Here is a 24,580-nt window from a genome sequence, read left to right on the forward strand (position 1 = left end):
GGCTTTATGAAACAAGAGCTTAAAACAGCTCAAAAGAGAAAAGAAATGATACAACTAAAGGTGGAAAAAAATGAGCTAGCGGCGCTCAGAAAGGAAAGGAAGAGTAAAAGTCATCACATAAGAAAGGTCACATTGGAAGCAACAAAAAGGAGCAAAGACCCTGCTGAAAAGGCATCTGAGGCTAAGAAGACGAGCTTGAGAAAAGTGAGAAAATGCAATGGAAAACGAAAGGATTTGAGAGAAAATAATAGATATAGGGGGAGGCCGTGGAGAATCAACATACCCCTCATTGGTGTCTCTGAAGAACAAAGAAATGAAAAGCCTCCAAAGGATAATTCAAGAAATTCAAGAGGCCGTTTTAAAGCGCTGAAGGTCTAAATATGTTCTCAGATAAACTAATAGAGAAGAACGAACACCAGGACATAGCGGAGTGAAGTGACTGTGCTTCAAAGATAAAAGAGCAACAAAATAATTCCATCAATATTAAAACAAGAAAAAAAAAATCAGGTCATGGTCACTCGCAAGAGAAAAATCAGGCGAGCCTCAGACTTTCAGTAATATTCAACCTCAGACAACGGCACAGCAATGATTACGCAGAAAAGGAAGTACGACAGGGGAACTTTCTTACCCAAACCATCCCTTTAGTATAAAGGCATCACGCAGGGATTTGGAAAAGTGCAGGAATGGAAATGCTCACGAGAGTCCACTCTGAAGACACTTCGAGGGGAGCCACACCAACCAAGGGCTGAGGGGAAGCGAAAGGGCGGGAGGCAAGCGCTGGATTCATGAGTGGACGGCATGAAAATGTGGTAAAAAAGTGACAATGTGTATTAAAAACAGTCATATCATTAACAAAATGCAGGAGAGGAAAAAAGGTAGAAGTTTGTTTAAATATTCTGACTTCACCTTCCCCGTCGGGCGTCTGCAGGTACCGTTCACATCTCACAGTCTAAGTTATGAGAAGATACGGCTTACTATCTAAACATGCGAACACACATACCGCGCCCTACAGAGCTAACTGCCTATTCGATGTCCTATCACCTTCCTTCCTGACCAGCAGAACCACGATTTGGTTCAGGGAGGCATCGGACCCCATAACCACACTCACCCTCCCGGCCAGGATGACAGCCAGGGGATGACGGCGCAACGTGGTTCTGGTCAATGAGACACAGTGGAGGGTTTCTAGGAAAGTTCTGCCTCTCCAGTTCAGGCACCCCTTTCCCTTTTCCTCTTTTTCCTTCCCATCCAGAATGCAGATGAGAGGTTGGAGGTGGAGCAACCAGCATTCCACTCTAAGGCAAGCATGGGCGCAAAAGCGGAGGCTAGTGGGGGCGGGGCGGGGGGGGCACCAAGAGCCAGGGATGCTGATGACACCGGGTAGCTATGAAACCAGCCTGACCGCTGACCTCTGCACTGTTCACTTTATGAGGAAAATAAACCCCTACTTGGTGAGCCCACTGATGTGGGAGTTCCACTCCATAAAAACCAAACACAATCCTAACTGAACTATCACTAGAAAAATGACTAATTGTAATATAACTAATCAAAAACTGGGTGATGAACGGGAGAGGGGCAATGTAAAGTTGTAGTCACAAAGATAACTACAGGAAAAAAGACCAGTAAAAGCTAATTATAAATGTACAAACTATCAGAAGGAAAATAACACAACACAAAGCAAGGCAAACATGGGATGTGGGGTAAAAACTTTTAAGAAGTATTAAAAGCAACAACAACAACAACAAATTGCACAAATTAAGATAGAACTAAGACCAAACGTATCTGTCATATCAATAAAGGATCGTATAAAATCATCTAAAGCAAGACTCAGAATGATCACAAAGTGAAAGCAAACTATAGGCTGAACACAAGGGACTCGTTGGAACAAAGCAACTCTGAAAACCGGTACCAATTCTCCCAAAATTGAATCTACAAACTTAACGCAATCACACTTGAAATCTTAATGAACTTTCATTTTGGAACTTGAAAAGCTGGCTTTAAAGTTCAACTTTGGAAAAGTAAAGAACAATAAAGAGATCTGTATCCTTTCACACAGGATGCTCACTGCAGTATGCTTGTAATGCCAACACTTCACAAACAATCATGACTAGGAAGATGATTACATCCAAACGATGACATATGATGTGGCTAGTGGAAAGAGTGAGGCAGAATCCAATACACTTAACACAGAAAGAGGTTAAGGACACATTGTATTAAATGGAAAAAGAGCCACACTATAGAACGTTATTCTGGCATGGTCCCTGTTAAAATTTTATTTGTTTGTTCTTATGTAGACTGAATTCCATACAACATTATATTACTTTTCAAGTTGAAACTATACATGTGTGTATACACGCCTGTGCACACACACACAAACACACTCACACAATGTCTCTCCCTCTCTTCTTCCTCCCTTACTCTCTCCCACCTCTTATATATGTAACTAGTTAGTTGTCCAAATGTTTGCATGCTCCGGAAAGAGATACACCAAACTTGCAGTGTTTACTCTGGGGGAGTAGCATTGGGGGAGGAGTGGGAAGGGGGGAAATTTCACATTTTACTTCATTTACTTTGGCTTGTTGGAAAGATGTTTTCCTTTAATAATTAAAAAGAAAATAAGGATAAAAAAGTAAGCCAAATTAAAAGTAACTAAGATGTAAAACAAATTAATTCGAAGAGAATGTTTATCCAGAGAACAGCATATCTCTGTTACATCTCAGCTGTGGCTTACTTGAAAACTGTGACATTAGAAATACTTGTTGAGCTTTGTGTGGAACACTTTCACACCCAAATGAAGTACTGAATACTATTAAAACAAAAATATCCATATGACATTACTCTGTAACAGTTTATTTCTTATCTCAGGATGAATTTGAATTAAGCTAACATACTCATATTCACAGAGTTTTGAAACTATTGATATTTTTAATTGCCTGAGCATGATGGAAGTTAATTGCTGCTTCCTTAACAGAATATTACTATATTACAAAGCTATAGTAATCAAAATCGTATAATGTTGGCATAGAAACAGACACACAGATCAATGGAACAGGATATAGAGCCCAGAAATAAACCCATGCATATATGGTCAATTAATTTAAAACAAAAGAGCCAAAAATATAGAATGAGCAAAGGACAGTCTCTTCAATAAATGGTGATTGGGAAAACTGGACAGCCACATGCAAAATAATGAAAGTGGATCCCTACACCTTACAACATACACAAAAATCAACTCGAATGTAAGATCTGAAACCATAAAACTCCTAGAAGAAAACACAGGGGGTAAGCTCCTTGACGCTGGTCTTGGCAATGACTTTTTTGGATTTGACACCAAAAGCAAAGACAACTAAAGCAAAAATAAATAAGTGACATTACATCAAACTAAAAAGCTTCTGCACAGCAAAGAAAACCATCAACAGAATGAAAAGGCAATGTATGGAATAGGAGAAAATATTTGCAAGTCATATGTCTGATAAGGGGCTAACATCCAAAATATATAAGTAACTCATTCAATTCCATAGCAAAGAACCAAGTAATCCAACTTAAAAATGGGCTGGGAAACTGAATAGTTATTTCCCAAGAAGACATACAAATGGCTAACAGGTATATGGAAAGGTGCTCAACACCACTAATCATAAGAGAAATGCACACCAAAACCACAATGGGCTATCACCTCACATCTGTTAGAATGGCTATCATTAAAAAGACAAGAGGTAATAAGTGTTGGCAAGGATATGGAAAAAGGGAGGCCTTGTGCACTGTTGATGGGAATGTAAACTGGTGCAGCCACTATGGAAAAAAGTATGGAGGTGCCTCAGAAAATTAAAAACAGAACTAACATATGACCCAGCAATTCCAAAGGAAACAAAATCACCCGCTTGAAGAGCTATCTGTACCCCTGTGTTCAGTGAATCATTACTTATAAGAGCCAAGATATGAAAATAAACAAGTATCCATCAGCGGATGAACGGATAAAGAAAATGTGGTGTGTGTGTGTGTGTGTGTGTGTGTGTGTGTGTGTGTGTGTGTATACACACACACATATAACACATACCTTGAAGGCACTGTGCTAAGTGAAATAAGTCAGACAGAAAAGGACAAATATTGTATGACCCCACTTACATGTGGAATCTTAAAAAAATTCCTAAACTCATAGAAACAGGAAACAGATTAGTAGCTGCCAGAGGCAGGGGGTAGGTGGTGGGAGAAATGGGTGAAGATGGTCAAAAGGTACAAACTTCCAGCTATAAGATAAATACATTCTGAAGATGTAATGTACAGCATAGTGACTATAGTTAACAATACTGTATTATATATTTGAAAGTTACTGAAAGAGTAGATCTTAAAAGCTGTCATCAAGAGAAAAAAACTAACTGCATGAGGTAACAGTTGTTAACTAAACTTACTATGGTAATCATTTGACAGTATTACATATATCAAATCATTATGCTGTATACTTCAAACTAATACAATGTTATATGTCAATTATATCTCAGTAAAACCAGGGGAAATTTTTCCATAATAAACTACTTTATAATGCAGGTTATTCCTTATTTCAGGGTGAATTTTCTTTAAGTACAGTAACATGCTCATATTCATAGAGTTTTGAAACTCTACTGGTATTTTAATAGCCTGAGCATAATTGGCTGCTTTCTTAACAGAATACTCATTTTACAAACAAGAGATTATGTTAAAATGCTATGAAAGTGTTTATTATTACTTTATCCTGGGAGTGGACTACTCAAGGGAGAATATATTTCCTGAAGAATTTTGAGGTCTTTTAGGGATCTTGGTGATACGTTCTCCTCTCATGTCCAAATCTTAGGTAGCTTGCTTACTCCCATCCACTCCCCAAATACTCGGTACTTCCCCTTTCACAGAACTTACCATAAGGACTTGTCTGTTTGCTTGTCTGTAATCAGCATCCCCATCCCAACCCATTGAGCACAGAGCCTGGCACACAGCAAGTCAATAAAAGTTGGTTGACATAAATGCTTTTAGACATATGTGGAAAAATGTTTAGGGATACTTCAGTTACAATAGCCAATAACAAAGATCCTCTGCTTGACCAAACTAATCAGCTCCTGAAGCCTTTCCTAGGCAGCATCCGTGCACTTCCTTGCAAAGTCTAGTTTTAGCGAGAACCCTCCTAAGTCAGTTTAACCAGAACGCCCCACCCTCAACATCTGATCGCTCTCCATATCTGATCAGGTTCCTCACCCTCCATGCCCCGCCAGGCCCCTCACTGATGTCTCATCACCCTGGCCTGTTTCCAGCAAGAATTCTGTTACAAGGTTTAGCCAGAACCCCCCTTACTCCTAATGTTTCCTCTTAGTAATTTTCCATCCACTGACACCCACCCTGCTCCTTGGCTAAAAATTCCTACATTCCCATGCTGTTTTTAGGGTTGAGCCCAATCTCTCCACCCACTGTGAAATCCCACTGCAGGGGTGGTCCCTATGAGATAGTGTGCACCCCACTTGAATACAGTCTTCCTTACTGTGCTTTAACAAGTGCCCTTGAATATTTTTTCTTTAACACCATCTTATTACCTGAGAAAGAAGAGAAACTTAAATATTTAGTGGCAAATGAGTAAATCTATGGCTTGAAAAGTTACCTATAGAAAAATGTGCATCCCTTCAGTAACTGTTTTTTGCTACCATTAAAATGTGAAATCTATCGAAACTTGATATTTAATAAAACTGGACACAATGTAATCTACCTAGGTGATACCACCTAGATACCAAAAATCCTGGGCTGAGTTAGAACATAGTGGGCACTAGATCTTCCACACTATTGCGATAGTAGAAAATTTCTATTTGAACAGAAGACAACTCATACCAAACGGTAAACTAATTTGATGGACATAAAATTATCTTGAGGAAACATGAAAAAGTGCAATTTTTTTTTTTTTTTTTTGCGGTACGCAGGCCTCTCACTGTTGTGGCCTCTCCCGTTGCGGAGCACAGGCTCAGCAGCCATGGCTCACGGGCCTAGCCGCTCTGTGGCATGTGGGATCTTCCCGGACCGGGGTATGAACCTATGTCCCCTGCATCGGCAGGCGGACTCTCAACCACTGTGCCACCAGGGAAGCCCTGAAAAAGTGCAACATTTAGTTATGCATTTCTCATGCCGTTCTATGATTTCCTGCTCAATTCTGATAGGACCATTGTTGGAAAGCTATATATTATTTATTAAAAAAATTTTTTTTAAGTCTATATAATTTTATTAGGAACCAAGGGAATGTAAAGTGGTCCAGCCAGTTGTGGAAGACAGTACGGTGGTTTCTCAAACAATTAAACACAGAATTACCATATGATCCAGCAATTCCATCTCTAGGTACACACCCAAAAGAACTGAAAGCAGCAACTCAGATATTTGCACACCAGTGTTCATAGCAGTATTATTCATAACAGCCAAAAGGTGGAAATAACCCAAACGAATGGAGAAACAAAATGTGGTGTATATACAATGGAGTATTATTCAACCTTAGGAATGAGGGACCTCCCTGGTGGTCCAGTGGTTAAGAAACCACCTGCCAATGCAGGGGACACGGGTTCGAGCCCTGGTCCGGGAAGATCTCACATACCACGGAGCAACTAAGCCCGTGCGCCACAACTACTGAGCCTGCGCCCTAGAGCCTGCGAGCCACAACTCCTGAGCTGGCGCACCTAGAGCCCGTGCTCCACAGCAAGAGAAGCCACCGCAATGAGAAGCCCGTGCACCACAACCAAGAGTAGCTCCCACTTGCCCGCAACTAGAGAAAGCTCGCGTGCAGCAAAGAAGACCCAACGCAGCCAAAAATAAAAAAAATAATAATAATAAATTAATTACAAAAAGGGATGACATTCTGACACACGCTACAACATGGATGAACCCTGAAATATTATGCTGAGTGAAATAAGCCAATCACAAAAGGATAAATATTGTCAAATTCCATTTACATGAGCTCCCTAGAATAGTCAAATTCCTAGAGCCAGAAAGTAGAGTGGTTAAGGGATGGGGGTAGGGTGGGATGAGTTGGGGCTGAGGGGAGTCAGTGTCGAATGGGTACAGAGTTTCGGTTTGGGGTGATGAAAAAGGTCCAGAGATGGATAGTGGGGAGGGCTATACATAATGTGAATGTACTTGATGCCACTGAAATATACATTCAAAAGGGTAAAGATGATACTTTATTTTACCACAATAAAAATTGAGTAGGGGCCTCCCCTGGTGGCGCAGTGGTTGGGAGTCCGCCTGCCCATGCAGGGGACGCGGGTTTGTGCCCCGGTCCGGGAGGATCCCACGTGCCGCGGAGCGGCAGGGCCCGTGAGCCATGGCCGCTGGGCCTGCGCATCCGGAGCCTGTGCTCCGCAAAGGGAGAGGCCACAACAGTGAGAGGCCCGCGTACAGCAAAAAAAAAAAAAAAAAAAAAAAAAAAATGAGTAGGAAGCATTTCATTGTTTTTGAAAAACAAAAGCTTTTCCTTACTTCTCTATATTTCCAACCTCCAATCTAGTCAACTAATGTGTACACATACACACACACACACACACACACACACACACACAAAGTAGAAAAAAAAAACATCATTAAGTTTAAAGACTAAACTTTAGTAGATTCTAGATCCTCTCTAGAATCTACAGCCCACAAAAGAGTCAGTCAGTGACTATGTACACAAGGAATTGTCTTTCATGCCAAGGCAATGAGGAAAAAGTGAGCTTAAAATGAAACTCTCATTTAAGCAAATAGCTGCAAAATATTTTCAGAAGTCTGGTCTGCAGGCGAAAGATGATGCCTATCCTCACTTATTAACTACATTTTCAACAAGGGGAAAAAGGGATGTCATTGTAAAGCATCAAAAAGATAACCCTTACCAAGTCAGAACCATACCACTGGCGAAAGCGCACAATCACTAACCGTTAAATACTGGACAAAGGACAAAACACTGAACTTGGGAGAGGCTAAATGCACACTGGAAAACACTTCAAGTTCAGGCCTCCAGTGATCCAGCGGACGTGGAAGCCAGTAATACAAATGGCAGGTGTCATTTACCAGAAAGGCTCTGGCTAAGAGGTAATTGTTTTGTGTAAGTAAATCAGACTGTTTTCATTCTTGTGTGTTATTCGGACGAGAAGACAGGAAACAGGTGCATATGTGGACGAGTCCATCAGAGCATGAGTAGACCCTTGGCAGTGGTATGCCACATTCCAGTGTTCTCTTTAATTCTGTACTCAAGGGCAGGATGGGGGTGGAGGCAGGGGGACAGGGGAATGGGCAGTGTAAGCCCCGGAGCAAGATCAATGACTTCACATTACTTAAGGGAGCACAGGGGGTATAAGAGCTAAGTTTTGAGTCCTTGCTTTGTGCTGAGAGGCAAGTTGCTACTTTCTACGCATTTTTCTCATCTGAAGGTCACAGTGACTCTCTGGGGTTGTATCCTGTATTATGCGTTCTGTTGATTCCACGTTATTATATTCCAATTTGACTGCCGTGAAAACTGAGGCACGTGCAAGTTGGGTAGACTTGCTTGAAGCCACACTCTCATAGTAAATAACGGAGGTGGGAGGCAAGCCCAGGTCCGACTCCAAGGCTCAGGGCTTCCTGAGCTGCGCAGCCGCAGTTCCACACAGGCAGGACACAGTAAAGCAGGAGTGAAAATGGAAATGATAGAAGGAAAATATGCTCTGGTGGATGCCAAAATAAACTGCAAAACATTTACTTTTAAGATGAGATCTTGAAATAGTTGCAAAAGAGAGTCGACTCACAGGGAGGAGCTGGGCAGACACTGAACAGGGAAACTCGATCTCTCAAGGGCATCTTTGAGAAAGGTCTTCTTGGGGCACTTTTATGCCCTTTTTTGTGGGAGGGAGGGCCGGTGTTTATCAGAACATCAGACATACCTATTTTTCAAACGAATGGTAAAACTGTATTTATCCCAAATCAAAAGGTTTTTTTGCCACTGTGAATTATACATATAGGTTACACTCTGCATGAATCCTAAAACCATGGGCTTTGCCATCACTCCTGAGGTTGGACCCCTATTCTATCACTTGGTAGGAGCAGGAACATGATCTCATGTGTTTTTTTTTAAACAAATGAGGAAAGGAAGAGAGAGACAGAGACACAGACGATGGAATACCTGCCTTGGGGAATTTGCAAAGGGGTAATGAAAAGGTGAGCACAGGACTCATCATCAAAAGGTCAATGCATCCCCCTTACCATCAATCAAACAAACATTTCTTCTAAGGATAAAGGAGTTGACTTAATAGGTGTAGTTACTTTAATTACAATGTCATCAAATTTTCCGGGTAATTGAAGCCCCTAATTTCTAGGGTATTTAGCTCTAGAGTCATATGTAAAGTTAGAGAGAAAAAAGGCTCCAAATAAAGGCTTGGGACGGCCTCCTAGGAATGAAGTGAACTGATTACAGTATCTGAGCTTGCATGAAATAAATTTTACTCTGACCTCAACTGTGTTCTAAATAACTGGGGTAAATAAAGAAAATGGTAACATTTAAATCAAGATATTCATCATTAAAGCAAAATTCTCCATCCAATGAAAATGGCATTGTCACAACTTAATTATCATTTAATATAATACTAAGAATGCATCACAGCCGAGTGCCCCCAGGAACTGCTACCATTGGATTCAAGTGGGGACGACTAAAAGCAGGGTAGGCAGAGGCAAGGCTTTGAGACGGAGTATGAAGCTGACAGAGATAATGCTGAAGAGACATTATCTATTGCCAAAGGAAAAAGTTTTAAAAAGCAATAAATGAAAGATACAGTCTTATACCTATTTATGGTAGGCATCCGTTTTTATTTTTAAAAATCACATAGGCATTTCTCTTACTTGTATATCTGTATCTATATGCAGGAAAAAGTCTGGGCAGATAAACACAAACTATTAAGACTGGTTATCACTAAATGGAAGAATTACAGGTTTTTTCTTTTTCCTAATACTCAATTTCTATTTTCTACAACAACAAAAAAAAGGTTTGAAAAGATACTAATGTGAGAGCAAAAGGCAGGGAAAGACGAGGTTTTACTAAATATATTATTGACTTGTGATCAATATACAGAGAGAAGAAACAGTGTCACAAATTAAAAAGAAAATAGAATTTGGCGCAGTTCTAAGCAGCAATTTTGATAGTGTTAATCGAATCAGAAAATGCTTCCAAATTCTGCTGAGAAAGAGAGTAACATTTTTTCAAAGCACATAATATTCACTGGGAGAACAAAGAAATTGCTTTTTGCTTCTTTTTTCTGTGTTAGAGCATGCTGAATTTTTACTGCAGGAAATCTATAAAGGGTACTCTCTACTAATGACACCCAGGGAAATCTTCACAGATGGAATTTCTTTCACTCTCACTCGAACTAATGTGTGAACATTGCTTAGGAGAACCCATGCTGATAGAGAATTAAGTGCTTTCAGATAATGAAATACTTAGTAATTCCATTAAAATATCTGTTTAAAGAGGAATGTGATCATCAGGCTTCTACTAATTTGTTTTTAAAATGAAGGCTTAGGATCAATTACAATGTAACATATGCTCAATTCTAAGTAAATAAGGAAAAAACAATAATTACTGCCGCGATGCAAAATAATAACCAGAATTGTGTGCCGTTAAAAAAAGAAAACTGTATTGCATTTATTAACTCAATTTGTGCCCCAGAGAATTGGATTACTTTTTTTTTTACACACTTAAAATAACTTATGTTGGGGTATTTGTACTTAGGTTTATGTATTATTCTTAAACAAATATTGACATAATTTCATGTTGACCTGCTGCTTTCTTTTCCTGGGATTTGAATTGCTTGATCAGGTAACTAGGCATGCTACTGTCACTACGCATAAATGCAAGGCATCTTTCACCATCTCTTGACTTTTTCTAGCTGTGGCAATGCAGTGGCACAGATTCTGAGCCGGACTTGAGCCCTAGTCTAGCTGTGCGATTTTTGGGTAGTTGCTTCTCTAAGATTCTGCAGCCTCAGGTATAAAAATGGGGGTTACAATCTTCTACGTGGGGTATAAGATTCATTAGATGAATGTATATAAGGCATTCAGCGCAGTGCCTGGCAGGAAGGAAGTACTCGAGAGTGACACCTGCCTAGTCAAATCCTGGCTCTACCACTTTGCTGTGAACCTGAGCAAGTTACATCTCTGTCTCAGTTTCCACAAGTGCAAATGGAGACAGAGCACCAACCTCAGTAGGGCTGCTGTTCAGAGCTGATACATGTAATGGGTTTACACTTTGCGTCACACATACTGTTACGTGAGTGTCAGCTCTTGTCATTACATCACTGATGTGAAGCTGAGTAGGATCCTTTGCTGCTGCCTCTCATCACTTTTTGATTCTGTTTTCCCCTATCAGAGTACTTCTATTGTACTGTGTTCTGCTTCCAGAATATCTTTAGTTTCTCTACATCTAACACCTATTAGATTAAATGAAATGCCTGAAACACAGTAGGCTTAGAAGAAAGAATGAATAAAGTTCCACGCTTTCACCAACTCAATCTATTTACCTTTTGAGGTGGTGTCTGAGGCAACGACCCCAACCCCAGATGGGGCCAAATGCTTTCCACACTTAATAAATGCTAATTAATTGTGTGTGACACTAAATATTAAAAGAAAGGGGAAAGATTTCACTAACAAACAAATCCTCATTTTATACCACTGTATCAAGATGGCTGTTTTTCATAATTCCTTACTAAAGTGTACTATTCAGGGTCCTCAAAGTAATGCTACAGTAGATAGAATATCAGTGTTTATATATTATAAAGTGTTTAGCTATAAAAAATGCTTAGATATGACTTATAGCTCCCAATCTGCTTATAGCTATCATTCATAAATTAGGGAATTAAGTCTGGTATACTCTGCATTATCTCCTAATTATATTATACATTTGTTAAAATTAACTTGCGGTCTGTGAACACACATTAATGAGAAGGGCAAAGCAAGACAGGAAAGGAATGGGGGAATTCCTTGGCGGTCCAGTGGTTAGAACTCCACACTTCCACTGCAGGGGGCACAGGTTCGATTCCCGGTCAGGGAACTGAGATCCTGCATGCCGTGGCCAAAAAGAAAAAAAAAAAAAAGAAAGGAATGGATGTTTAGAGTAAAGGTGGCTGCAAACACACAAAATTGTTAGTGTCACCAATTTTACTGACTTAAAAGGCATGTTTATTTAAAAAATAAAGTAAAACTAAAAAGCAAATGTAGGGCTTCCCTGGTGGTGCAGTGGTTGAGAGTCCGCCTGCCGATGCGGGGGACACGGGTTCGTGTCCCGGTCCGGGAGGATCCCACATGCCGCAGAGCGGCTGGGCCCGTGAGCCATGGCCGCTGAGCCTGCACGTCTGGAGCCTGTGCTCCGCAATGGGAGAGGCCACAGCAGTGAGAGGCCCGCGTACCGCAAAACAAAACAAAACAAAAAAAAAGCAAATTTAAAGAAGTTATACGTGATTTAAGAAGACACTGTTTTGTTTTTTGTTTTTTTTTGCGGTACGGGGGCCTCTCACTGTTGTGGCCTCTCCCGTAGCGGAGCACAGGCTCTGGACGCGCAGGCTCAGTGGCCATGGCTCACGGGCCCAGCCGCTCCGCGGCGTGTCGGATCTTCCCGGACCGGGGCACGAACCCGCGTCCCCTGCATCGGCAGGCGGACTCTCAACCACTGCGCCACCAGGGAAGCCCCGAAGGCACTGTTTTCAAAATGCAAATAACTTTTAACTTGGGTACAACATAGCAGTTTAATTTACCTGATCTATCAATATAAAGAGTTTTTGTGCCTACAAAACATAATCTGAAATCTTCCCAAGGGACCTTTACATGATTCTAAAGTAGTGTTGTGTATGGCACTCGCCTGAGTCGTGGGTGTTCAAATCATAAACTACACTCACAGTATTTCTCTCTCCAGCCTGGTTTCTCCCCTGAACCTCAGAATAGTCTATCTAACGGCCTACTTAGCATCTCTACTTGGATGTGTGTTGGGCATTTCAAACATAACATGTTCAAACTGAGCTCCTGGTATCCTGAGCCTGCCCCATTTTCTCTCTACACCCCACACCTGATCCGTCGGCAATACCTACCTTCCAACAACATCCAGAATCCAACTTCTCCCCACCTCTGCTGCCGCCATCCTGGTCCACGCCACCATCATCCCTCTCACCTGGATTATCGCACGGCCCCCTGCACGGCTTCCCTGCCTCTGCCCTTTCTTCCTCTTCCGTTTGCTCAGTTTACAGCAGCTCGAGTGACTCTGTTACCATGTAAGTCAGGTCATGTCCTTCCTCTGCTCAAACCCTCCAAGGCTTCTCAGCTCAGAAAAATGCCACACGTTCTGACTCCAAGCCACCCCCAGCTCTGACTACATCTCCTTCTACTCCCCCTCACGGAATAAAAACTCCACGAAAGCATGGATTTTGTCTTTTTTGTTTCCTCCAGAGCCAAGAATGGTGTCTGGCATACAGCAGGCACTCAATCAGCATTCGTTGAATAAACAAACGAGTCTGCTTTCCAAACTTTAATAATATTTGATATCATGTTTAACCTGATCAATAGTAATTAGGTACCAAAGACAGAAGTCCAAGAATTACCACCAATTTAGTAGGACCCTTTGGGAGGCAACCTGTTCACTCACTCAGGGTCACTGTCACTGGGAAAACAGCGGATCAGTTCCTGCCCTCATGAAGGTGACAGTCAAGTGAAGGTACCTACTCCCCTGTCCCTGCAACCATGATCAAAAGGTGCCTGTAGATAAGGTCGGGGTCAGCAGGCCCCTTTTCCCAAGCTGGCAACCTGTGAATCACCCACAATTTTTTTCCTCCCTTACCTTCTAAACCAATGAACCAATCTGTTATCAAGACCTCTCGAGTCTACCTCAGGAATGTGTCATACACAGTCAAAGCCTCTAGCTCCTCCATCACTCAATTCCCCAGCCTTCAGTCTGCTCCCTGAGAAGTGCAGTATTATTCCCCCAACTAGCATCTTGCTACCAGTCTCCCCCCATCCGGTCTGTCTCACACAATGTGGCTGGAGTTACTGCCCCCCACAAAAACACCATTGCATTCCCTTTCCTAAATTTCTTTAATCACTTCTCATTGCTTACATAGTCCTGAACAATCTAGTCCCAAACATACCTTGGTAGGTTCATCCAACACAGCTCTGGTTTTTTGCCCCAGATACCATTCCCTGCCTGGCTCCTTAGCAAACACTGATTAACCCATCATTCAATGCTCCACGAAAAGGTTACCTCCTCCAATTCCCTGCAGAAGAGAATGCTTCTCTCCTCTATGCTCTCCTAACATTCTGTTCCTACTTCTATCACAGCACTGAGGACATTATCTGTTATTGTTTGCAGAGCTTCCTTTGTCACTACACAAGCTCACTGAAGGGACCACATGTTAACTTATTTTCCAAACTCTAGGCTAAGCAGAACACCTACAACAGAAAAGCACTCGATCAATGTCTTGAATAAATGAATGAATACAATCGCCACAGAGTTTTCTTACACAGCCCTGAAACTGGTTCCCTGTAATGGCCGTTACCTGCTGATACTGCTTCTGCTTGAAACCACAGAGAACACAACACACTTTTTTTTTTTTTAACATCTTTATTGGAGCATAATTGCTTTACAACGTCCTGTTGGTTTCTGCTGTATAACAAAGTGAATCAGCTATACGTATATATATATATATATCCCCATATCCCCTCCCTCTTGCGTCTCCCTCCCTCCCAACCTCCCTATCCCACCCCTCTAGGTGGTCACAAAGCACCGAGCTGATCTCCCTGTGCTATGCGGCTGCTTCCCACTAGCTATCTATTTTACGTTTGGTAGTGTATATATGTCCATGCCACTCTCTCACTTCGTCCCAGCTTACCCTTCTCACCCCCGACAACACACTCTTTGTCACACGAATGCCTTTCTAATTTGAAAACAGCCGTCAGATCCTCCTGGGTATTTCTTCTCCCAGAGAACCATGACCAGTTCTTTCAGCCTTCTTTCATATATCACAACCTGGCTTCTCTCTACCTTCCTGGCTGTGCTTCTTCTGAATAGGTTCTAGGTTATTTATATCCCTTTAGAATGGTGGCCCCTAAAACCAAATGACTATCGCTCCCTTTGTCGTAGTTACCACTCTTCAATTAACCTCACCTAAAACAGAATTAATATGTGCGGGTTCACACTAATTGTTGGTTCTTGTTGAGCTTATTACTATTGCCTGAAAAATTTTTAATGTTTAAAGTAAGGTTAATAGGTTTCCATTACGAAACCAACAGTCATTAAACATTTTTGTAAACTAAAAATAGGAAAAGAAAATCCCACCAACGACATCTAATTCATTGAGTATACCTTATGAATTAATTTTTTTAACATATAAGGGAGTTTTGCTTTCTATTTCTCCAACCATACTATATATTCAATTTATATATATTTCACATGTCATAAACATTTAAAAATATTTCTTGTTGCTCAGAAACTGTCATACATTACACACTGACCATGTGCTAGTCTAACAACGAACATGCAAGTTAAACATCCGTATGACTTACAGATGAAAATACTGAAGCTTCGGAAAATGAAGTGACTGGTCCAAGGCCACGTGTCCTTTATTTCCTGATTTTTTTTAAATCAGTGAGAGATGTAAAGGGGTGCACACATATAAAGTGTGCAGTCTGATGAATCTGGACGTATGTGTAGGCTTACGCAACCCTCATACAGATTAACATTTAGAAAACTTCCATCACCCCAGAAGGTTCTCCTGCGTCCCTTCCCAGTCAGTTCTGCCACCCAGGTGTAACCACTGTTCTGACTTTTTTCACTATCAGTTAATTTGCCTGTTCTTGCATCATATAACTCTAATCATTTAGTATGCACTCCTTCAGTCTGTCTTCTTCTGTTCAAGATAATGTCGGTAAGATCCACTCATGTTGTCATGTGCATGACTAATTTGTTCTTCTGTTATAGCTACACAGTATTCTATTTAGGAACATACCAGTTTATTAATCCATGCTCCTGTTCTTATGATCACGTGGGTCGTTTCCAGTTTTGGGCTAGTTTGAATAAAGCTGCTTTGAACAACCCTGCATATGTCTTTCGGTAGACATATGAACTCGTTCTCCTGAATGAATTTATTTCTCACTTTTGCAAATGGTCTGTTCATTTTGTGTGTGTGCATTTATCTACCTGGGAGTCGAACTGCTGGGTCATGGGACAGGTATATATCTAACCTGAGGAGACACTGCCAAAGAGTTTTCCAAACTGACTGAATTAATTTATAGTCTTCATAGCAATAGGTAACAGCTCCAGCTGCTTCATGCCCTCACCAACATTTGATTTTTGTCACGTCTTTTAAATGTGAACCACTCTGATGAACACGTAATGCTATTTTGCGGTTTTTAGCTTGCACTTCCCTGATGTACAATGATACTGTGGACTTTTCAAGTGTTTATTGATCATTTGGTTATTTTTAATTTTTATTTGTTTTTTTTGTAGGAGTTCTTTACCTGTTCTGGCTATGAGTCTTTTGTCAGATATATGTATTGCAAACATCTTTTTCCAAATGTGGCTCATGTTCATTTTTAATAGTCATGTATTTTTCTATCAATTAGATATGTCATCATTTAACTATTTTCCTATTGCTGGATATTTAGATTATTTCTAATTTTTGCTGTAATCAAACTTGTTGATTACCAACTTTGAAAGCTTTATCTGTATCTAAAAATTTTTCCTTAACCTAGATTCACAGAAGTAGAATTACTGAATCAATGCATATGACCATTTGGTATTGATATAGACAGAGCCCAACTGCTTCAGAAAGAATTTTATCAACTGATATTGATACTCAACAGTGCGTGAGAATACCTGCTCACCATGTCCTCACTGACTCTGGCTTTAAAAAAAAAATCTTTTCCAGTTTGATAGAAAAAAATTTCGTATTTTATTGTTTTAATATTTGGTTCTATGACTACCAGTGAGATTGAAAATATTTTTGTTTAGCCATTTATTTTTCACTTTTGCAAATGGTCTGTTCATTTTGTGTGTGTGCATTTATCTACTGGGGTCTTTAGAGTTTTTCTCATTCACTCAAGGTATTAAGCTTTGCTTTGCTTTTCCTTTCCCATACTACTTTAATATAATTTTATTTTATTTTATTTACTGCAATCATTCCCCAAGATGTAATGTGCTTTATGCTTCTAAAAGTTTTATGTAGTCAAATCTCTGATCATATCCAAGCTTAGAAATGTCTTCTCCCTACAATATTCCCTATTAAGTATTCCCTATAAACATGAGTATTTCTCTATAAATATTCCCATCCATTTTCTTCTATTTTTAAAAGTATTTAACTCTTTAGTATAGCAACCTTTTGGGCAGTACTGTAGTGGACTCCTCTCTAAATCTTATCTTTTCTTAAACCGATAACCAGCTGTGGAAGTACCATTTATCAAACAAATATTCCTCCCTTCTTTGGATTTATGATGCATACTTTATCACTTATTAAATTTTTTATACAGGTGATCATCTCTTTCTGGGCTCTTTTCAGTTCCACCAATTTGTCTGTCAATTCTTACAATACAATTATACTGTTTCCATTCTTGTAGCCTTATAATTATTTCATCTGACTAATATTCCTGCAGCCCCTGCACTGTGTTAGATCCTAAGGTTAAAATGGTGAAGGCACACACCTGGTTCCTGTCCTTATGGCATGTACAGACTAGTGGGAGGACGGAGACAAGTCAACAGGTGGTGACAACACAGTGCGATGCATATGATAGGAGACGCACAGGGAGTTGAGGGGCCCCTAACCTGGACGTGGGGAATGAGGACATGGTTCCTGGAGGAGGTGATGTCTTATGGCCGAGCAGAAAGCCTGTTGAAAAGGTCGGGAAGTGAAAGAGAAAAGGTCACTGGAAGTGGAGCACAGGGTGGGAAGAGGAGTGTGGGAAGAGCTGAGGCTGAAGAAGCATCAAAGGCAAGATCACGCAAGACTTTAAAAATGATTTTGTACTTTATCCTGAGGGCAAGGGAAGCCACTCAAGGGTTTAATCATGGAGCAAAGTGTTCAGATATGCATTTTAGAAAGACCGCTTTGGATATGTAGTTTAGAAAGACCACTTTGGCTATAAGAGGATGAAAAAATCATTTACTAGAAGTCAAGAGGACAGCCAAGGAGCCTACCTAGGGTACCAGTAGTAGAATTAAGTCCTGACTCAGTACTTCTTTTTCAAACTTTCTATACTACTATGACATATTTATTTTTCCAGATTAATACTGAAATTATTTAGCCAAGTTCCCTCCTGTACACCTGACTCCATTCCAATCCAACTGTGACTTTATTTAAAATGATATTAAATGTTTAAATGAACTCATGAAGAATGACAACTCTATGTATCATTTTCCCTATGGTTTTTAAATAACTGCTGCTAAACCACGTATCTCCTTTCATAATATATTTTTGGAACATAAGACTTCCTTAATCTTTTTATCTGGGCAGAACGTAATTACTTCATTCCAAAGATGTTTACCTCACTCAAGGCACTGGGGCTCTCAGGATGAAAAGGGAGATGTGCTTCCTGTCCTCCTGGGGCTCATGATACAACAGGGAGTAGAGAAAAATAATTAGACAGTTAGCGTACAGGGTGCAAGGTGCTGTTGGAGCACAGGGGAGAGGCATCTGGGGGGGTTCAGGAAGGCAGCTTGGAAGAACTGTCTCTATGGGAAGGTTATGTGGTTATGCATGGTTGTCAGCAAAACAAAAATGAAGGGGGAAAGGCGGGACAGGAGAGTCTTAATCTTGACCAGAAACACAGGAAATGCCAAAAGCCAAAGGGAAGCAAAAACAAAAAGGACTAAGGTCTAAGCCAAGAAGGCAGACCAAGCTGTTTGGAGAGAGCCAGACGGACGTTTTAAACTCCAGCATTCAACACAGGTATGCCTAGGTCCCAATGAAGAAAGAACCTTATTTTTCCAAAAGCCAAGAAGTGAATAAAGAAAAAAACTTTGACCAGAATTCAAAGCATGCTGGAGTTTTACCGAAATAATTATAAGCCATACTACTGGGGGCGGAGAACCAAAGGAGTGAAAACGATCCTAAAAGCAGACCTCAGGTGCTTCAAAACTGTGTCTGTGTATGGCTTCAACTAATCAGTTCTAGTCTGGATTCTCTCACACCAAAGCAAAGTGGAGCGGTGAACGTGGAAATTCTGTGATAGACGGCAAACTGGGGCTAAAAGGCTTCCTCCAGAGAAAGAGAGAGAACGAGGGAAACCCAGGGAAGGAGGTCCATCCTATAAGAAAGAAACTATGCCTCGGAGCACTCTTCAGTACTGATAAACAAGAATGGACACATCACTCTGCCGATGGACGAAACAGAGAAACTGCCCATATTTGTTACATCCATATTTATTCTTCGGGTTTTTTATTTTTTAAGCATCTTTATTGGAGTATAATTGCTTTACAATGGTGTGTTAGTTTCTGCTGTATAACAAAGTGAATCAGCTATACGTATACATGCATCCCCGTATCCCCTCCCTCTTGCATCTCCCTCTCACTCTCCCTATCCCACCCCTCCAGGGGGTCACAAAGCACCGAGCTGATCTCCCTGTGCTATGCAGCTGCTTCCCACTAGCTATCTATTTTACATTTGGTAGTGTATATATATATATATATATATATATATATATATATGTCAATGCTGCTCTCACTTCGTCCCAGCTTTCCCTTCCCACTCCCCGTGTCCTCAAGTCCATTCTCTATGTCTGCGTCTTTATTCCTGCCCTGTCCCTAGGTTCATCAGAACCATTTTTTTTTTTTTTAGATTCCATATATATGTATTAGCATACGGTATTTGTTTTTCTCTTTCTGACTTGCTTCACTCTGTATGATAGTCTCTAGGTCCATCCACCTCACTACAAATAACTCAATTTCCTTTCTTTTTATGGCTGAGTAATATTCCATTGTATATATGTGCCACATCTTCTTTATCCATTCATCTGTCGATGGACACCATTTCTTAGGGTTTTTAAGGGCATTTTTTTCACAAGAGATTTGTTATTCTGAAAATGGTTTGAGTCTTATTTTCCACTTTGAACGCTGAGATATGTAACTTAAATCAAAATATGGGAAACTGAAAGATTTCAGTCTGACAAAACTGCTAGACTGATAATGACAAAAAGACACAGTTCTCATGTACTTTCCTTTCCAGGGCTCCCAAAGTTGTCTCTGTTAGAAAAAAAGAATCTTACACCTAAGACTTTGCTCCAATTACAGTCTTCTCCCTAATCTTTTTATCTGGGCAGAGCATAATTTCTTCATTCCAGAGATGTTTACTACACTCAAGGCACTGGGGCTCTCAGGATGAAAAGGGAGATGTGCTTCCTGTCCTCCTGGGGCTCAAAGTACAAGGGGGTACAGAGAAAAATCACTGATAATTAGAGTACAGCGTGCAAGGTCCCATGGGGGACTGGAGCACATGGGGGAGGCCTGTGGGGAGTTCAGGAAGGCGGCCTGGAGGAAGTGAATCTATGGGAAGGTTATGTGGGTGTCCCATAGGACCCACAGGCTGTGACCCAAGCTAAGACCTGGAACCAGACACTGGAACAGGGTAACCCCACCTGGGTGTGGGTTAAAGGTATGCTCTCCCAGAACACTGTAGAATACAGCTTCGTAATCTGTGCTCAGATCACAGGTGTACCCACCAGCCATAAGCGCAGCCTTATTCATTTCCCTCAATGGGTCATATTGATATTATCCTATTGTATGTGGGTCATGACATGGAAAAGGCTGGCAATCACTGCTTATAAAGAACTCATGAAATGCTGTTTTGGCCCCTCTGCTGTAATTCTTTCAAATTCATTCATTCATATTCTCTCTGTCTCCGTTACCTCATTCTTCTCTATTATTTTTTTCTACTCTTCAATACTCAAGCAGAATTCAATTCCAAACAGTTCCAAAATACACACATTCTGAATTCCCAGCCACCAAAAGAGAGAGGAAAACGATTTCATTTCAAATATAGAATTCTGGTGAAGAACTATGATTGGTCCAGCTTGAGTCAGGTGTCCACTCCTGGACCAATCAACAGTGGCCAAAACAGGGAAGAGTATCTTGTATTTAAATTGCAGGTCCCAGAGTTACTATTTGAGTAGACTGCAGGGAGGGATGCTAGTCAGAAAAACAATAGGTGTTCACTACAAGATTTGAATGTTGAAGGGAAGAATCTGGGAGAGAGGGCAAGGATGAAGATTCAAAAGAGCAAAATGATAACAGAGAGGTCAGTGTCCCTGTGAGGGTGAGAAGAGATAGGGTCCATGGTAGGACAGGTGGGACTGGCCTTGCAGAGGAGGAGTAGACAGGAAGGAAGGAGGAAAGAGTGGGTGGAGGCACAGGGTTTAGATGTGCCGGCAGAATTGGTATAGTTCAGGTCCGAAGAAGTATCTCTCTGAGAAGCAGGAAAGTGATGCAGGAGGGAGGGGGCAGGATGGAAATATGAGGTTAGTGGAAAGAATATGAAATAGATGCTATGTGAAAGGACGGCGAGCAGCCTAGGAGAGCACAGGAGGAATGCCCAGCAGTTTTACCACCTGAGTGAGGGTAGCAACTCTAAATTTATTGATACCTATCTGTACAGTAGTAGAATTTTCTCCTGCAAGTCTCAGCCGCCCTAATATAGAATCTACAGAGGCAAATAAAAAAGAGCAACTTGATAGGTCCGGGGCTGGACTTCTGCAGGTAAGGGCCCCTGAAGGACAGTGGGACAGTGCAGTCTCAGGTTGAGAAGACAGATGCGATGGAGCTTGGGTTGACAATCCCGGGTCAGAAGGAAGAAAGAAGTATGAGAACAGGAAGATAGATGACATCTTGGGAGGTGACCAAGAGCACAGGGATGTGACGCATGACCAGTTTAGTCAGCTGCAAGGTTTCTGAGACAGTTAATCCCAGCAGCGTCCCAATGAACAGGGATCACGTAGGCCCCTTATGAGTCAGATGCACACTGGATTGATGGTTTCTCTGATATTCTGCTTAGTCAGAAATATTCAATTATTCCTCAGAGCCTTTATATACAGTATACACTTAAAGGGGGGTGCCCCCAACTCTCTCTGTCTCTCCCCACCCCCCCTTGATAAGCTACTTGCATTCTTTCTCAGGTCGGGTTATCTATTCCAATCCAAAGAAAGCAACATGTTATTTCCAAGATGCTGTGGGACTCAACCTTCCACCCACGGCGTTTTACACGCCTTCTCTCCACTCTCATTCAGAATACACTTCCCATTCCACGTGCCCAGACCGCAAAATCTCACCAACTTTCAAAGCCTGGGTAAGCACCCAATTTCTTCAAGGAAGCGCTCCAAGATTTTTCCTAACACAAATCACTATTTCTTCCAATACAGAGATTTTTTTTATTCCACATAATTATACTGTCATTTGTTTTATTTCTCATTCTCCTTAAGGACAGGAATTCTTCTTAAATTCAAGTTTTAAGCCAAAATGTCTGTGTGTAGTTGGAGACTATGAAATACTCTTGATTGAAAGGACTGAGGCAGCCCAAGAAGTAGACAACTGTCTTCTTATTCTAAAGCTCATACACCACACTGAGTATCTATAAAGAACAAACTCCTGTGACTAAGGAGAAAATGGGAAGTGTGTTTATATAAAATGTATTCAAAGCGGCACAGTAACCTGCCACATTAGTAATGGAATGTTGAATGAATCAAATGGAATGCTTCGTAATGACTACTAGCCTTACGTTTCTTAGTCACCAAGTAAGACTAAGTAAGAAAGACTGGGTGGTATGCAAAGATAGAAATAAGGGAGGAAGAAGTAGTTTACAGATCCAGGAACCAGGACTGAAGGAAAGGCAGTGGGTTTCATCAAGGTACTGCAGGCAAAATGGGGTGGGGGGCAGTGCTCTACAGCCCCCGAAGGACACATACACACAAACTCATCTAGCTCCACTTCAACTGAGGAGGAACAGAAACAAAACTCATTAACAATAATAAAGCTCTTTTTTTTGCCCCAAATGAATATGGCAATACCCATTTTGAAGACACTCTCATGTTCTATTAAATTAACATCACTTTAATTATAGAGCTATCTAGCAATAAATATAAAAATGTTAAAGGTACATACATTTTGACCCCTTATTTTACTTCTCGGAATCTATACTAAAGAAAAAAGACACAGTTTTTTATACACACACACACACACACACACACACACACAAAGATATTCATTAGCACAATTATATCTTTATTAGCAAAAAACTGAAATCGGCTCACCACTAAATTGATTAAATATTCTACTGTATAGAATACAATAAATAATACAGTAAGCCCCCTACATACGAACCTTCAAGTTGCGAACTTTCAAAGATACAAACGTGCGTTCCATGAACGTCAGACGTGAGTGATATTGCAGCTCGCCCTCTGTCTACCATCTCCCACCTCCTCTCCTTCCTCCAACTGGTAACTCTTCTTGCCTGTTCACTCTATGCTGGCCCCTGAATACCAGCTGTTGTACTGTACTACTGCACTTTTCAAGGTACTGTACAATTAAAATTTTTTCTTTATTTTTTTTTATGTATTATCTGTGTGAAAAGTATTAGAAACCTATTACAGTACAGCACTATGTAGCCGATTGTGTTAGTTGGGTACCTAGGCTAGCTTTGTTGGATTTATGAACAAATTGGACTTAACGAACACGCTCTCGGAACGCAACCCGTTCGTATGTAGGGGACTTACTGTATATAAAATAAATGTATTAAACATATGTTGCTATGTGAAAAAAGCAAGTTTAAAAAGAGTATATATAGTATCATCTAGTTTTTATAAAAATAAAAATTTAAATAATGTTAACGTGTATGTAGACATGTATATACATATTCAATATGTGTATAAAAGATAGAAGAAACATGCACCGAACAATAATGTCATGGGGGATGTGAATTCTGGGAATTTCTCTTTGTTTATTTTATATTTATACAATGCTTGAATTTTTAATTTTGTAGAACTTTGTATTATGTTTGTAATTGGAGACCTATTTCAAAGTAGATGTGTATGTATTGACATGTAAATATATCAATAATACGTTTTAAGTGGAAAATGCAGGCTAAAGCAGCATGTTCCCATATTTGCGTTTTATAAAACGTTATACATATACAAGAAAAGAAATCTGGAAGGATACACCAAAACCTTGACAATGGCTCTTCTGGAGGTGAGACTTGCAGTGATTTTTACTTTCCTCTTTGTAACTCTGTCTTGACTCCATTGAAAAAAAGATAAGGACTGTATATTATTTTTATACATAAAGTTTTCATCTTAACAAATCTATCTTCAATTTACTTTCAAACCTTTTTAAGAGCGAATGAGGTTCAAAAATAATCAAATAATTAATTATTTTAATTTTGTTTCCTTTCCCTATTTATACAATAGACTCTAAGTTTATCCTTGCTAAAAGAAATAATCAGCAGTAGAACAGGAGAAATAATAGGACTGAGATAACCAATAAAAAGTGGTTGTTTCCAGGTTTGCTATGGAAAAAAGACAGGGGTGCCTTAATATTGATAATGTCATTTTACATTTTCAATCACAATTTTTAAAGCGCTTT

General features: G+C 40.4%; 1 protein-coding gene across 4 annotated transcripts in view; it reads right to left on the reverse strand.

The window, feature by feature from the left end:
- The window catches only part of MYO1D (myosin ID), a 350,547-nt gene that overhangs the window by 297,139 nt on the left and 28,828 nt on the right, over positions 1 to 24,580 (reverse strand). The window contains exon 1 of one of the 4 annotated variants that reach the window (XM_079905378.1): positions 284 to 437. The exons of the other annotated variants lie outside the window; for them this stretch is intronic. The gene's annotated coding sequence lies outside the window, so the exon portion shown is untranslated. Of the gene's footprint in view, positions 1 to 283; positions 438 to 24,580 lie in introns of those variants that run through there. 4 annotated transcript variants of the gene reach the window in all.

This window comes from Stenella coeruleoalba (assembly GCF_951394435.1).
Source record: "Stenella coeruleoalba genome assembly, chromosome: 19".
Lineage (NCBI taxonomy): Eukaryota > Metazoa > Chordata > Mammalia > Artiodactyla > Delphinidae > Stenella > Stenella coeruleoalba.